This window comes from Phalangium opilio, unplaced genomic scaffold (genome assembly GCF_054372755.1).
Source record: "Phalangium opilio isolate 3A_F unplaced genomic scaffold, DU_Popi_V2 ptg001170l_1, whole genome shotgun sequence".
NCBI classification, from domain to species: Eukaryota; Metazoa; Arthropoda; class Arachnida; order Opiliones; family Phalangiidae; genus Phalangium; species Phalangium opilio.
In genome coordinates, this window is record NW_028324255.1 from 7222261 (window position 1) to 7234452 (window position 12192).

At 47.9% G+C, this 12192-nt stretch overlaps 6 non-coding genes across 6 annotated transcripts; all 6 read right to left on the reverse strand.

Moving 5' to 3' along the window:
* Positions 1 to 752: 752 nt before the first annotated feature.
* Positions 753 to 825, reverse strand: TRNAN-AUU (transfer RNA asparagine (anticodon AUU)). The gene has a single exon. It is a non-coding gene; the product is annotated as a tRNA-Asn (tRNA).
* A 1103-nt stretch (positions 826 to 1928) lies between these two features.
* TRNAE-CUC (transfer RNA glutamic acid (anticodon CUC)) lies at positions 1929 to 2001 on the reverse strand. The gene has a single exon. It is a non-coding gene; the product is annotated as a tRNA-Glu (tRNA).
* Positions 2002 to 2663: 662 nt separating this feature from the next.
* TRNAD-AUC (transfer RNA aspartic acid (anticodon AUC)) lies at positions 2664 to 2736 on the reverse strand. Its single transcript has one exon. It is a non-coding gene; the product is annotated as a tRNA-Asp (tRNA).
* An 809-nt stretch (positions 2737 to 3545) lies between these two features.
* Positions 3546 to 3618, reverse strand: TRNAN-AUU (transfer RNA asparagine (anticodon AUU)). Its single transcript has one exon. It is a non-coding gene; the product is annotated as a tRNA-Asn (tRNA).
* Positions 3619 to 5015: 1397 nt separating this feature from the next.
* TRNAN-AUU (transfer RNA asparagine (anticodon AUU)) lies at positions 5016 to 5088 on the reverse strand. The gene has a single exon. It is a non-coding gene; the product is annotated as a tRNA-Asn (tRNA).
* Positions 5089 to 6044: 956 nt separating this feature from the next.
* TRNAN-AUU (transfer RNA asparagine (anticodon AUU)) lies at positions 6045 to 6117 on the reverse strand. Its single transcript has one exon. It is a non-coding gene; the product is annotated as a tRNA-Asn (tRNA).
* Positions 6118 to 12192: the final 6075 nt, after the last annotated feature.

Consider the following 12192-nt stretch of genomic DNA (forward strand, 5'->3'; position numbering starts at 1 on the left):
CTGAGACCCCACAACATCTCTTCCGGGTGGGCTCGAACCACCAACCTTTCGGTTAACAGCTGAACACGCTAACCTTTACGCCACGGAAGCCCAAAAATTAGATGTTCGTCAGGCATTGTGGAAAAACACCGACTTTTTACGTTACATCTGAGACCTCACAACACCGCTCCCGGATGGGCTCGAACCACCAACCTTTCGGTTAACAGCCGAACGCGCTAACCATTGCGCCACGGAAGCCCAGAAATTAAATGTTCGTCTGGTATTGTGCAAAAACACTGACTTTTTACGTTACATCTGAGACCTCACAACACCGCTCCCGGGTGGGCTCGAACCACCAACCTTTCGGTTAACAGCTGAACGCGATAACCATTGCGCAACGGAAGCCCAAATATTAAATGGACGTCAGGTATTGTGGAAAAACTTTGACTTTTTACGTCACATCTCAGACCTCACAACACCGCTCCCGGATGGGCTCGAACCACCAACCTTTCGGTTAACAGCCGAACGCGCTAACCATTGCGCCACGGAAGCCCAAATATTAAATGGACGTCAGGTATTGTGGAAAAACTTTGACTTTTTACGTCACATCTGAGACCTCACAACACCGCTCCCGGATGGGCTCGAACCACCAACCTTTCGGTTAACAGCCGAACGCGGTAACCATTGCGCCACGGAAGCCCAAAAATTAAATGGTCGTCCGGTATTGCTGAAAAACTTTGGCTTTTTACGTTACATTTGAGATCTCGCAACACCGCTCCCGGGTGGGCTCGACCCACCAACCTTTCGGTTAATAGCCGAACGCGCTAACCATTGAGCCACGGAAGCTCAGAAATCAAATGGTTGTCAGGTATTGTGGAAAACTTATGACTTTTTACGCTACATCTGAGACCCCACAACATCTCTCCCGGGTGGGCTCGAACCACCAACCTTTCGGTTAACAGCTGAACACGCTAACCTTTACGCCACGGAAGCCCAAAAATTAGATTTTCGTCAGGCATTGTGGAAAAACACCGACTTTTTACGTTACATCTGAGACCTCACAACACCACTCCCGGATGGGCTCGAACCACCAACCTTTGGGTTAACAGCTGAACGCGATAACCATTGTGCAACGGAAGCCCAAATATTAAATGTTCGTCTGGAATTGTGCAAAAACACTGACTTTTTACGTTACATCTGAGACCTCACAAAACCGCTCCCGGTTGGGCTCGAACCATCAACCTTTCGGTTAACAGCTGAACGCGATAACCATTGCGCAACGGAAGCCCAAATATTAAATGGACGTCAGGTATTGTGGAAAAACTTTGACTTTTTACGTCACATCTGAGACCTCACAACACCGCTCCCGGATGGGATCGAACCACCAACCTTTCGGTTAACAGCCGAACGCGCTAACCATTGCGCCACGGAAGCAAAAATATTAAATGGACGTCAGGTATTGTGGAAAAACTTTGACTTTTTACGTCACATCTGACACCTCACAACACCGCTCCCGGGTGGGCTCGAACCACCAACCTTTCGGTTAACAGCCGAACGCGCTAATCATTGAGCCACGGAAGCTCAGGAATTAAATAGTTGTCAGGTATCGTGGAAAACTTATGACTTTTTACGCTACATCTGAAACCCCACAACACCTCTCCCGGGTGGGCTGGAACCACCAACCTTTCGGCTAACAGCTGAACGCGCTAACCATTCCGCCACGGAAGCCCAAAAATTAAATGTTCGTCAGGCATTGTGGAAAAACACTGACTTTTTACGTTACATCTGAGACCTCACAACACCGCTCCCGGATGGGCTGGAACCACCAACCTTTCGGTAAACAGATGAACGCGATAACCATTGCGCCCGGGAAGCCCAAAAATTAAACGGATGTCAGGTATTGTGGAAAAAATTTGACTTTTTACGTCACATCTGAGACCTCACAACACCGCTCCCGGATGGGCTCGAACCACCAACCTTTCGGTTGAGAGCCGAACGCGCTAACCATTGCGCCACGGAAGCCCAAAAATTAAATGGTCGTCAGGTATTGCTGAAAAACTTTGGCTTTTTACGTTACATTTGAGATCTCGCAACACCGCTCCCGGATGGGCTCGAACAACCAACCTTTCGGTTAACAGCCGAACGCGCTCACCATTGCACCACGGAAGCCCAAAAATTAAATGGTCGTCAAGTATTGTTGAAAAACTTTGGCTTTTTACGTTACATTTGATATCTCACAACACCGCTCCCGGGTGGGCTCGAACCACCAACCTTTCGGTTAACAGCTGAACGCGCTAACCATTGCGCCACGGAAGCCCAAAAATTAAATGGTTTTCAGGTATTGTGGAAAAACTTTGACTTTTTACGTTACTTATAAAACTTAACACCAACGTTCCCGCGTGGGCTGGAACCACCAACCTTTCGGTAAACAGATGAACGCGATAACCTTTGCGCCCGGGAAGCCCAAAAATTAAACGGATGTCAGGTATTGTGGAAAAACTTTGACTTTTTACGTCACATCTGAGACCTCACAACACCGCTCCCGGATGGGATCGAACCACCAACCTTTCGGTTAACAGCCGAACGCGCTAACCATTGCGCCACGGAAGCAAAAATATTAAATGGACGTCAGGTATTGTGGAAAAACTTTGACTTTTTACGTCACAACTGAGACCTCACAACACCGCTCCCGGATGGGCTCGAACCACCAACCTTTCGGTTGATAGCCGAACGCGCTAACCATTGCGCCACGGAAGCCCAAAAATTAAATGGTCGTCAGGTATTGCTGAAAAACTTTGGCTTTTTACGTTACATTTGAGATCTCGCAACACCGCTCCCGGGTGGGCTCGACCCACCAACCTTTTTTTTAATAGCCGAAAGCGCTAACCATTGAGCCACGGAAGCTCAGAAATTAAATGGTTGTCAGGTATTGTGGAAAACTTATGACTTTTTACGCTACATCTGAGACCCCACAACATCTCTTCCGGGTGGGCTCGAACCACCAACCTTTCGGTTAACAGCTGAACACGCTAACCTTTACGCCACGGAAGCCCAAAAATTAGATGTTCGTCAGGCATTGTGGAAAAACACCGACTTTTTACGTTACATCTGAGACCTCACAACACCGCTCCCGGATGGGCTCGAACCACCAACCTTTCGGTTAACAGCTGAACGCGATAACCATTGCGCAACGGAAGCCCAAATATTAAATGGACGTCAGGTATTGTGGAAAAACTTTGACTTTTTACGTCACATCTCAGACCTCACAACACCGCTCCCGGATGGGCTCGAACCACCAACCTTTCGGTTAACAGCCGAACGCGCTAACCATTGCGCCACGGAAGCCCAAATATTAAATGGACGTCAGGTATTGTGGAAAAACTTTGACTTTTTACGTCACATCTGAGACCTCACAACACCGCTCCCGGATGGGCTCGAACCACCAACCTTTCGGTTAACAGCCGAACGCGGTAACCATTGCGCCACGGAAGCCCAAAAATTAAATGGTCGTCCGGTATTGCTGAAAAACTTTGGCTTTTTACGTTACATTTGAGATCTCGCAACACCGCTCCCGGGTGGGCTCGACCCACCAACCTTTCGGTTAATAGCCGAACGCGCTAACCATTGAGCCACGGAAGCTCAGAAATCAAATGGTTGTCAGGTATTGTGGAAAACTTATGACTTTTTACGCTACATCTGAGACCCCACAACATCTCTCCCGGGTGGGCTCGAACCACCAACCTTTCGGTTAACAGCTGAACACGCTAACCTTTACGCCACGGAAGCCCAAAAATTAGATTTTCGTCAGGCATTGTGGAAAAACACCGACTTTTTACGTTACATCTGAGACCTCACAACACCGCTCCCGGATGGGCTCGAACCACCAACCTTTCGGTTAACAGCCGAACGCGCTAACCATTGCGCCACGGAAGCCCAGAAATTAAATGTTCGTCTGGTATTGTGCAAAAACACTGACTTTTTACGTTACATCTGAGACCTCACAACACCGCTCCCGGGTGGGCTCGAACCACCAACCTTTGGGTTAACAGCTGAACGCGATAACCATTGTGCAACGGAAGCCCAAATATTAAATGTTCGTCTGGAATTGTGCAAAAACACTGACTTTTTACGTTACATCTGAGACCTCACAAAACCGCTCCCGGTTGGGCTCGAACCATCAACCTTTCGGTTAACAGCTGAACGCGATAACCATTGCGCAACGGAAGCCCAAATATTAAATGGACGTCAGGTATTGTGGAAAAACTTTGACTTTTTACGTCACATCTGAGACCTCACAACACCGCTCCCGGATGGGATCGAACCACCAACCTTTCGGTTAACAGCCGAACGCGCTAACCATTGCGCCACGGAAGCAAAAATATTAAATGGACGTCAGGTATTGTGGAAAAACTTTGACTTTTTACGTCACATCTGACACCTCACAACACCGCTCCCGGGTGGGCTCGAACCACCAACCTTTCGGTTAACAGCCGAACGCGCTAACCATCGAGCCGCGGAAGCTCAGGAATTAAATAGTTGTCAGGTATCGTGGAAAACTTATGACTTTTTACGCTACATCTGAAACCCCACAACACCTCTCCCGGGTGGGCTGGAACCACCAACCTTTCGGCTAACAGCTGAACGTGCTAACCATTCCGCCACGGAAGCCCAAAAATTAAATGTTCGTCAGCCATTGTGGAAAAACACTGACTTTTTACGTTACATCTGAGACCTCACAACACCGCTCCCGGATGGGCTCGAACCACCAACCTTTCGGTTAACAGCCGAACGCGCTAACCATTGCGCCACGGAAGCCCAAATATTAAATGGACGTCAGGTATTGTGGAAAAACTTTGACTTTTTACGTCACATCTGAGACCTCACAACACCGCTCCCGGATGGGCTCGAACCACCAACCTTTCGGTTAACAGCCGAACGCGGTAACCATTGCGCCACGGAAGCCCAAAAATTAAATGGTCGTCAGGTATTGCTGAAAAACTCTGACTTTTTACGTTACATTTGAGATCTCGCAACACCGCTCCCGGGTGGGCTCGACCCACCAACCTTTCGGTTAATAGCCGAACGCGCTAACCATTGAGCCACGGAAGCTCAGAAATCAAATGGTTGTCAGGTATTGTGGAAAACTTATGACTTTTTACGTCACATCTCAGACCTCACAACACCGCTCCCGGATGGGCTCGAACCACCAACCTTTCGGTTAACAGCTGAACGCGATAACCATTGCGCAACGGAAGCCCAAATATTAAATGGACGTCAGGTATTGTGGAAAAACACTGACTTTTTACGTTACATCTGAGACCTCAAAACACCGCTACCGGGAGGGCTCGAACCACCAACCTTTCGGTTAACAGCTGAACGCACTAACCATTGCGCCACGGAAGCCCTAAAATTAAACGTTCGTCAGGTATTGTGGAAAAACTTTGACTTTTTACGTCACATCTGACACCTCACAACACCGCTCCCGGGTGGGCTCGAACCACCAACCTTTCGGTTAACAGCCGAACGCGCTAACCATTGAGCCACGGAAGCTCAGGAATTAAATAGTTGTCAGGTATCGTGGAAAACTTATGACTTTTTACGCTACATCTGAAACCCCACAACACCTCTCCCGGGTGGGCTGGAACCACCAACCTTTCGGCTAACAGCTGAACGCGCTAACCATTCCGCCACGGAAGCCCAAAAATTAAATGTTCGTCAGGCATTGTGGAAAAACACTGACTTTTTACGTTACATCTGAGACCTCACAACACCGCTCCCGGATGGGCTCGAACCACCAACCTTTCGGTTAACAGCCGAACGCGCTAACCATTGCGCCACGGAAGCCCAAATATTAAATGGACGTCAGGTATTGTGGAAAAACTTTGACTTTTTACGTCACATCTGAGACCTCACAACACCGCTCCCGGATGGGCTCGAACCACCAACCTTTCGGTTAACAGCCGAACGCGGTAACCATTGCGCCACGGAAGCCCAAAAATTAAATGGTCGTCAGGTATTGCTGAAAAACTCTGACTTTTTACGTTACATTTGAGATCTCGCAACACCGCTCCCGGGTGGGCTCGACCCACCAACCTTTCGGTTAATAGCCGAACGCGCTAACCATTGAGCCACGGAAGCTCAGAAATCAAATGGTTGTCAGGTATTGTGGAAAACTTATGACTTTTTACGTCACATCTCAGACCTCACAACACCGCTCCCGGATGGGCTCGAACCACCAACCTTTCGGTTAACAGCTGAACGCGATAACCATTGCGCAACGGAAGCCCAAATATTAAATGGACGTCAGGTATTGTGGAAAAACACTGACTTTTTACGTTACATCTGAGACCTCAAAACACCGCTACCGGGTGGGCTCGAACCACCAACCTTTCGGTTAACAGCTGAACGCACTAACCATTGCGCCACGGAAGCCCTAAAATTAGATGATCGTCAGGCATTGTTTAAAAACACCGACTTTTTCGTTACATCTGAGACCTCACAACACCGCTCCCGGATGGGCTCGAACCACCAACCTTTTGGTTAACAGCCGAACGCGCTAACCATTGCGAAACGGAAGCCCAAAAATTAAACGTTCGTCTTTTATTTTGGAAAAACTCTGACTTTTTCCGTTACATCTGAGACCTCACAATATCGCTCCCGGATGGGCTAGAACCACCAAACTATCGGTTAAAAGCCGAACGCGAATTTCATTGAGCCACGGCAACTCAGATCTTAAATGGTCGTCAGGTATTCTGGAAAAAATTTGACTTTTTACGTTACTTATAAAACTTAACACCAACGTTCCCGGATGGGCTGGAACCACCAACCTTTCGGTAAACAGGTGAACGCGATAACCATTGCGCCCCGGAGGCCCAAAAATTAAATGGACGTCAGGTATTGTGGAAAAACTTTGAATTTTTACGTTACATCTGAGACCTCACAACACCGCTCCCGGGTGGGCTCGAACCACCAACCCCTCGGTTAACAGCTGAACGCGATAACCATTGCGCAACAGAAGCCCAAAAATTAAATGGACGTCAGGTATTGTGGAAAAACTTTGACATTTTACGTCACGTCTGAGACCTCACAACACCGCTCCCGGATAAGCTCGAACCACCAACCTTTCGATTAACAGCCGAACGCGCTACCTTGGGCCACGGAAGCCCAAAAATTAAATGGTCGTCAGGTATTGTGCAAAAACACTGACTTTTTACGTTACATCTGAGACCTCACAACACCCTTCCCGGGTGGTCTCGAACCACCAACCTTTCGGTTAACAGCCGAACGCGCAACCTTGGGCCACCGAAGCCCAAAAATTAAATCGTCGTCAGGTATTGTGCAAAAACACTGACTTTTTACGTTACATCTGAGACCTCACAACACCGCTCCCGGGTGGGCTCGAACCACCAACCTTTCGGTTAACAGCTGAACGCGAAAACCATTGCGCAACGGAAGCCCAAATATTAAATGGACGTCAGGTATTGTGGAAAAACTTTGCCTTTTTACGTCACATCTGAGACCTCACCACACAGCTCCCGGATGGGCTCGAACCACCAACCTTTCGGTTAACAGCTGAACGCACTAACCATTGCGCCACGGAAGCCCTAAAATTAAACGTTCGTCAGGTATTGTGGAAAAACACTGACTTTTTACGTTACATTTGAGACCTCAAAACAACGCTATTAGATGGGCTTGAACCACCAAACTATCGGTTAAAAGCCGAACGCGCTAACCATTGAGCCACGGGAGCTCTGAAATTAAATGGTCGTCAGGTATTGTGGAAAAACTTTGACTTTTACGTAACATCTGAAACCTCACAGCACCGCTCCCGGGTGGGCTCGAACCACCAACATTTCGGATAACAGCTGAACGTGCTAACCATTGCGCCACGGAAGCCCAAAAATTAGATGATCGTCATTCATTGTGGAAAAACACCGACTTTTTCGTTACATCTGAGACCTCACAACACCGCTCCCGGATGGGCTCGAACCACCAACCTTTTGGTTAACAGCTGAACGCGATAACCATTGCGCAACGGAAGCCCAAATATTAAATGTTCGTCTGGTATTGTGGAAAAACCCTGACTTTTTACGTTACATCTGAGACCTCACAACACCGCTCCCGCATGGGCTCGAACTAACAACCTTTCGGTTAACAGCCGAACGCGCTAACCATTGCACCACGGAAGCCCAAAAATTAAATGGTCGTCAAATATTGTTGAAAAACTTTGGCTTTTTACGTTACATTTGATATCTCACAACACCGTTCCCCGGTGGGCTCGAACCACCAACTTTTCGGTTAACAGCCGAACGCGCTAACCATTGAGCCACGGAAGCTCAGAAATTAAATGGTTGTCAGGTATTGTGGAAAACTTATGACTTTTGACGCTACATCTGAGACCCAACAACATCTCTCCCGGGTGGGCTCGAACCACCAACCTTTCGGTTAACAGCTGAACGCACTAACCATTGCGCCACGGAAGCCCAAAAATTAAACGTTCGTCAGGTATTGTGGGAAAACACTGACTTTTTACGTTACATCTGAGACCTCACAACAACGCTCTTGGATGGGCTTGAACCACCAAACTATCGGTTAAAAGCCGAACGCGCTAACCATTGAGCCACGGGAGCTCTGAAGTTAAATGATCGTCAGGTATTGTGGAAAAACTTTGACTTTTTACGTAACATCTGAAACCTCACAGCACCGCTCCCGGGTGGGCTCGAACCACCAACATTTCGGTTAACAGCTGAACGTTCTAACCATTGCGCCACGGAAGCCCAAAAATTAGATGATCGTCATTCATTGTGGAAAAACACCGACTTTTTCGTTACATCTGAGACCTCACAACACCGCTCGCGGATGGGCTCAAACCACCAACCTTTCGGTTAACAGCTGAACGCGCTAACCATTGCGCCACGGAAGCCCAAAAATTAGATGATCGTCAGGCATTGTGGAAAAACACCGACTTTTTACGTTACATCTGAGACCTCACAACACCGCTTCCGGATGGGCTCGAACCACCAACCTTTCGGTTAACAGCCGAACGCGCTAACCATTGCGCCACGGAAGCCCAAAAATTAAACGTTCGTCAGGTATTGTGGGAAAACACTGACTTTTTACGTTACATCTGAGACCTCACAACAACGCTCTTGGATGGGCTTGAACCACCAAACTATCGGTTAAAAGCCGAACGCGCTAACCATTGAGCCACGGGAGCTCTGAAGTTAAATGATCGTCAGGTATTGTGGAAAAACTTTGACTTTTTACGTAACATCTGAAACCTCACAGCACCGCTCCCGGGTGGGCTCGAACCACCAACATTTCGGTTAACAGCTGAACGTTCTAACCATTGCGCCACGGAAGCCCAAAAATTAGATGATCGTCATTCATTGTGGAAAAACACCGACTTTTTCGTTACATCTGAGACCTCACAACACCGCTCGCGGATGGGCTCAAACCACCAACCTTTCGGTTAACAGCTGAACGCGCTAACCATTGCGCCACGGAAGCCCAAAAATTAGATGATCGTCAGGCATTGTGGAAAAACACCGACTTTTTACGTTACATCTGAGACCTCACAACACCGCTTCCGGATGGGCTCGAACCACCAACATTTCGGTTAACAGCTGAACGTTCTAACCATTGCGCCACGGAAGCCCAAAAATTAAAAGGTCGTCATTCATTGTGGAAAAACACCGACTTTTTCGTTACATCTGAGACCTCACAACACCGCTCGCGGATGGGCTCAAACCACCAACCTTTCGGTTAACAGCTGAACGCGCTAACCATTGCGCCACGGAAGCCCAAAAATTAGATGATCGTCAGGCATTGTGGAAAAACACCGACTTTTTTCGTTACATCTGAGACCTCACAACACCGCTTCCGGATGGGCTCGAACCACCAACCTTTCGGTTAACAGCCGAACGCGCTAACCATTGCGCCACGGAAGCCCAAAAATTAAACGTTCGTCAGGTATTGTGGGAAAACACTGACTTTTTACGTTACATCTGAGACCTCACAACAACGCTCTTGGATGGGCTTGAACCACCAAACTATCGGTTAAAAGCCGAACGCGCTAACCATTGAGCCACGGGAGCTCTGAAGTTAAATGATCGTCAGGTATTGTGGAAAAACTTTGACTTTTTACGTAACATCTGAAACCTCACAGCACCGCTCCCGGGTGGGCTCGAACCACCAACATTTCGGTTAACAGCTGAACGTTCTAACCATTGCGCCACGGAAGCCCAAAAATTAGATGATCGTCATTCATTGTGGAAAAACACCGACTTTTTCGTTACATCTGAGACCTCACAACACCGCTCGCGGATGGGCTCAAACCACCAACCTTTCGGTTAACAGCTGAACGCGCTAACCATTGCGCCACGGAAGCCCAAAAATTAGATGATCGTCAGGCATTGTGGAAAAACACCGACTTTTTACGTTACATCTGAGACCTCACAACACCGCTTCCGGATGGGCTCGAACCACCAACCTTTCGGTTAACAGCCGAACGCGCTAACCATTGCGCCACGGAAGCTCAAAAATTAAAAGGTCGTCAGGTATTGTTGAAAAACTTTGGCTTTTTACGTTACATTTGAGATCACGCAACACCGCTCCCGTGTGATCTCGAACCACCAACCTTTCGGTTAACAGCCGAACGCGCTAACCATTGAGCCACGGAAGCTCAGAAATTAAATGGTTGTCAGGTATTGTGGAAAACTTATGACTTTTGACGCTACATCTGAGACCCCACAACATCTCTCCCGGGTGGGCTCGAACCACCAATCTTTCGGTTAACAGCTGAATACGCTAACCATTGCGCCACGGAAGCCCAAAAATTAAACGTTCGTCAGGTATTGTGGAAAAACACTGACTTTTTACGTTACATCTGAGACCTCGCAACAACGCTCTTGGATGGGCTTGAACCACCAAACTATCGGTTAAAAGCCGAACGCGCTAACCATTGAGCCACGGAAGCTCTGAAATTAAATGGTCGTCAGGTATTGTGGAAAAACTTTGACTTTTAACGTAACATCTTTAATCTCACAGCACCGCTCCTGGGTGGGCTCGAACCACCAACCTTTCGGTTAACAGCTGAACGCGCTAACCATTGCGCCACGGAAGCCCAAAAATTAGATGATCGTCAGGCATTGTGGAAAAACACCGACTTTTTACGTTACATCTGAGACCTCACAACACCGCTCCCGGATGGGCTCGAACCACCAACCTTTCGGTTAACAGCTGAACGTGCTAACCATTGCGCCACGGAAGCCCAAAAATTAGATGATCGTCATTCATTGTGGAAAAACACCGACTTTTTCGTTACATCTGAGACCTCACAACACCGCTCCCGGATGGGCTCGAACTAACAACCTTTCGGTTAACAGCCGAACGCGCTAACCATTGCACCACGGAAGCCCAAAAATTAAATGGTCGTCAAATATTGTTGAAAAACTTTGGCTTTTTACGTTACATTTGATATCTCACAACACCTTTCCCCGGTGGGCTCGAACCACCAACTTTTCGGTTAACAGCCGAACGCGCTAACCATTGAGCCACGGAAGCTCAGAAATTAAATGGTTGTCAGGTATTGTGGAAAACTTATGACTTTTGACGCTACATCTGAGACCCCACAACATCTCTCCCGGGTGGGCTCGAACCACCAACCTTTCGGTTAACAGCTGAACGCACTAACCATTGCGCCACGGAAGCCCAAAAATTAAACGTTCGTCAGGTATTGTGGGAAAACACTGACTTTTTACGTTACATCTGAGACCTCACAACAACGCTCTTGGATGGGCTTGAACCACCAAACTATCGGTTAAAAGCCGAACGCGCTAACCATTGAGCCACGGGAGCTCTGAAGTTAAATGATCGTCAGGTATTGTGGAAAAACTTTGACTTTTTACGTAACATCTGAAACCTCACAGCACCGCTCCCGGGTGGGCTCGAACCACCAACATTTCGGTTAACAGCTGAACGTTCTAACCATTGCGCCACGGAAGCCCAAAAATTAGATGATCGTCATTCATTGTGGAAAAACACCGACTTTTTCGTTACATCTGAGACCTCACAACACCGCTCGCGGATGGGCTCAAACCACCAACCTTTCGGTTAACAGCTGAACGCGCTAACCATTGCGCCACGGAAGCCCAAAAATTAGATGATCGTCAGGCATTGTGGAAAAACACCGACATTTTACGTTACATCTGA